This window comes from Carcharhinus amblyrhynchos, chromosome 5 (genome assembly GCF_965287045.1).
Source record: "Carcharhinus amblyrhynchos chromosome 5, sCarAmb.v2.hapA, whole genome shotgun sequence".
NCBI classification, from domain to species: domain Eukaryota; kingdom Metazoa; phylum Chordata; class Chondrichthyes; order Carcharhiniformes; family Carcharhinidae; genus Carcharhinus; species Carcharhinus amblyrhynchos.
This window is the reverse complement of record NC_137328.1, coordinates 94,243,810-94,248,058: the sequence shown is the minus strand read 5'-3', so window position 1 is coordinate 94,248,058 and position 4,249 is coordinate 94,243,810.

The window sequence follows — 4,249 nt, the reverse complement described above, 5'->3', positions numbered from 1 at the left end:
TCTAGGTGTTTCAGGGTTGAGCATAGGGCCACAGAGATGGTGTCTGTTATGACGGTTGGCAAACTGTAGTGGATCCAAGCAATCTGGGAGGCTGGAATTGAGGCACATGAAGTGAGTGTTGAGCTGAACATCCTGTTGAAAGGTTCCATGCACAGTTATGGAAATCATAGAGTTCCTACAATGCAAAAGGAGGCCATTTGGCCCATCGAGTCTGCACTGATTCTCCAACAGAGCATCTTACCTAGGCCCTATCCACATAACCCCCATATACTTAATGCGCTAATCCTCCTAATCTACACAACTTGGGACACTAAGAGACAGTTTGGTATGACCAATCAATATAACTCACACATCTTTGGACCGTGGGAAGAAATTGGACACCCAAAGGGAACCCATGAAGACACAGGAATTACATGCAAACTCCACGCACACACAGTCACCCAAGGCTGAAGTTGAACCCCGATCCTGGCGCTGTGTGCTAACCACTGTACTGCTATATGCATCACTTCAATTGGGCCGAGGGATAATCACAATCCCCATATTTGAATTTGGAGGCTATTCAATTTAGCTTGCACATTTACCCGATGAAACATTTGCATAATGTTAAAGATTGCTATTAGGTTACCCCTCAGCATTTTCCTTCCAGAGAAAAGAGTCCCAATTTGTTCAATAGCGACTTGAGACTGGAGACTTCTGCTAGCCCTCTCCGTTCTGGTTCCTGGCGTAAATAATTTTTTTACACCATCACTTATCTCTCAATATGCCTTTTACAAAATTGAGAGCAGAACTTTGCACAGTACGCGAGCTGAGTTTTCATACATGTTTAACACTAACTGAAGAAGAGACATTTGGACTCAGAATATTAACTATGTTTCTCTCTCCACCAGTGCTGCTGAGATTTTCTAGTATTTTCTGTTGTTATTAACAAATAATTCTCTGCTTTTCAATTCTATTGCTCTAGAAATAAACTGTAGTTCTTTTTTTGCCTTCATTGTGGCCTTGTTAACTTGCATTGCTACAATTACCAATTAATGAATGGGTAATCAATGAATGTGAACCCCACGCACCCTAGACATTCTCTCTTCCACATATGAACATAAGAAATAGGAGCAGGAGTAGGCCATCTCGCCCCTCGAGCCTGCCCCGCCATTCAACAAGATCATGGCTGATCGATCGTGGCTCAGTTCCATATTCCCGCCCTCTCCCCATAACCCTTAATCCCCTCTCTTATCAAAAACCCATCAACCCGCTTCTTAAAAATATTTAGCGAGGTAGCCTCCACCACTTCAACGGGCAGAGAATTCCAGAGATTCACCACCCTTTGAGTGAAGAAGTTCTTCCTCAACTCCGTTCTAAACCGCCCCCCCCTTTATCCTGAGGCTGTGCCCTCTTATCCTACTGTCCTTTCTGAGCGGGAAGAGCCTCTCCACCTCTATCCTATCCATCCCATTCAACATCTTATACGTCTCAATGAGATCTCCCCTCATTCTTCTAAATTCTAACGAGTACAAGCCTAGTTTATTCAGCCTCTCCTCATAGTTCAGCCCCCTCAACTCTGGAATCAGCCTAGTAAACCTCCTCTGCACTCCCTCCAGGGCCAAAATATCCTTGCGTAAGTGCGGCGACCAAAACTGTCAGGAAAAAGATACAAAATTCTGAAAACACTTATCAGCTGACTCAAGAACAGTTTCTTCCCTGCTGCCATTAGACTTTTGAATGGTCCTATCATATATTGAACTGATCTTTCTCTACTCCCTATCTGTAACTGCAACATCATGTTCTGCACCCTCTACTTTCCTTTGCCCCTATGTACTCTGCGTATGGTATGCTTTGTCTGTATCGTGCACAAGAAACAATACTTTTTACTGTGTACCAATGTGTGTGACAATTATAAATCAAATCAAATCAAATTAAATCAGAGTACACGTGGGAAGTTGTGCTACTTATTATTTGACTTGTTGGTTGTTATCTGCTTTGCTCCTGCAGAATGGATTTTTTTTGTTGAAGTGGTGTGGTAAGAAAGGAGAATCAAGTGCAAAATCAAAAAATGCACAGGAAGAAGAAGTAGCCAAAAAGAGAAACATCAATGATGAGGGCGAAACAGTGGAAGAGAGTTGGGAGCTGGATTATTTTATTACACAACAAAAAGGGTGACCTTTGTGCTTAACTTGCAATGAGGTTCCAAAAAAATACAATGTTGAGAGGCATTATGAAACATGCCATTCCTCTAACAGGACAAAAACTTCAGAAGGTTCTGTCCAATGTACTGGAATTCTTTCAAACCTGAAAGAAGCCATGAAAACACGGAGTACTTAGACAAGTATTAAATGAGAATGATTCAGGGAATTTAGCTAGCTTTTATATTGCTTGGTTATTTGCAAAATATGGAAAGCCATTCTCACATGAATTAATGAAAGAATGCACCTTCCAATCTGCAGATTTGCAGTGTTTAAAAACCAAGAGGAGCTTATCAGACTTGTTAAATGTCTGCAACTCAGCAGGCGCACTGTGAGTTACAGAGTGCAAGAAATGGCTGCCCATCTGGCAGAGCAGCTTTTCAGATCTGTATGTTCAAGTGAGGCACTGGATGAATGCAAAAATATTAGCAGCACTGTTCAGCTCCGCATATGGGTTCATTGTGTTGACAATGATTTGAACGTGAATTTTTAGATCTCTTGGGAATACACGGGCGGGCACAGAGTTCAATATTTTTTGAGGCAGTTACTCATTACTTTAAAGAGCACGAGTTAATTATGGAAAAAATTGTATCAGTTACATCAGATGGGTGCCCCTCCATGATGGAATGATGTCGACCCAATATATTTGTTATGCATTGCATAATGCACCAAGAAGATTTTTGATGTTAAACTTGACAAGGGAGACAGACTGAAAGCTGTAAGGGACAAAGTGATACAGATTGTTAACTTCATATGTGCTCGCCTCCTGCATCACTGTCAGTTCATGGAAGCAAATTGCAAGAGAATATGGAGACCTTGTCATGAACAAGCTAAGTCCTGGTGAAATACTGGACTACATCTTTTACCAGAAATCCAGTAGTTTCTTGCACTGAAATCTCAACTATACCAATTGTGTTTAGGATGTGGCTTTTCTCACCAACATCACTGGTCGCCTGAACCCGATGAGCAAGTCATTGCAGGGGAGAAACCACCTCGTGTTCACATTAGTTGCTCGTGTAAGAAAATTCATACTGTGCCTGCAGTCAATTTAACTTAGTTACTGTAATGTGACTACACTCTCTAAATTTGAAAGAAATGCTGGAGGAATACTCAAATCAAGGAAATAAATAAGATCCATCAGTTCACATACAAGCACGAGCAGAATGATTTGAGGACTGCTATTTTTCCCTGAGTGATCTTCATGCCTTCCCCCTCATTGCTCTCAAGTCCATTTGAATTTGATCTGAGCAAATGTGGCACAGCATGTCAAAGATTTGGGGCTGACGAAAGGAGGTTTGAACAGGAATTACTTCATATTCATGCCCTGGATGAAGATGAAATAAACCAGCTAAAGGGGAAAGTTGTGCAAGAATTTTGATTGAACTGCCCCTGTCCAGTTTTCTGGCATTGCACTGCAAAAGTGATGGCAATGTTTGGGTCAACATTCACATGCAAGCTGACTTTTCTGCTATGGGGCGCATCAAAGGCAAGCAGCAAAGCAGACTGACAGATGGGAACCTCAACGCTGAATTACTGTGGGTGGCATAGTGGTTAGCATTGTTGCCTTACAGCTCATAAGAACATAAGAAATAGGAGCAGGAGTAGGCCATCTAGCCCTTCGAGCCTGCCCCGCCATTCAATAAGATCATGGCTGATCTGTCGTGGCTCAGTTCCACATTCCTGCCCTCTCCCCATAACCCTTAATCCCCTCGCTTATCAAAAACCCATCAACCCGCGTCTTAAAAATATTTAGCGAGGCAGCCTCCACCACTTCAACGGGCAGAGAATTCCAGAGATTCACCACCCTTTGAGTGAAGAAGTTCTTCCTCAACTCCGTTCTAAACCGCCTCCCCTTTATCTTGAGGCTGTGCCCCCTAGTCCTACTGTCCTTTCTGAGCAGGAAGAGTCTTTCCACCTCTATCCTATCCATCCCATTCATCATCTTATACGTCTCAATGAGATCTCCCCTCATTCTTCTAAACTCTAACGAGTACAAGTCTAGTTTATTCAGCCTCTCCTCATAGCTCAACCCCCTCAACTCCAGCATCAGCCTAGTAAACCTCCTCTGCACT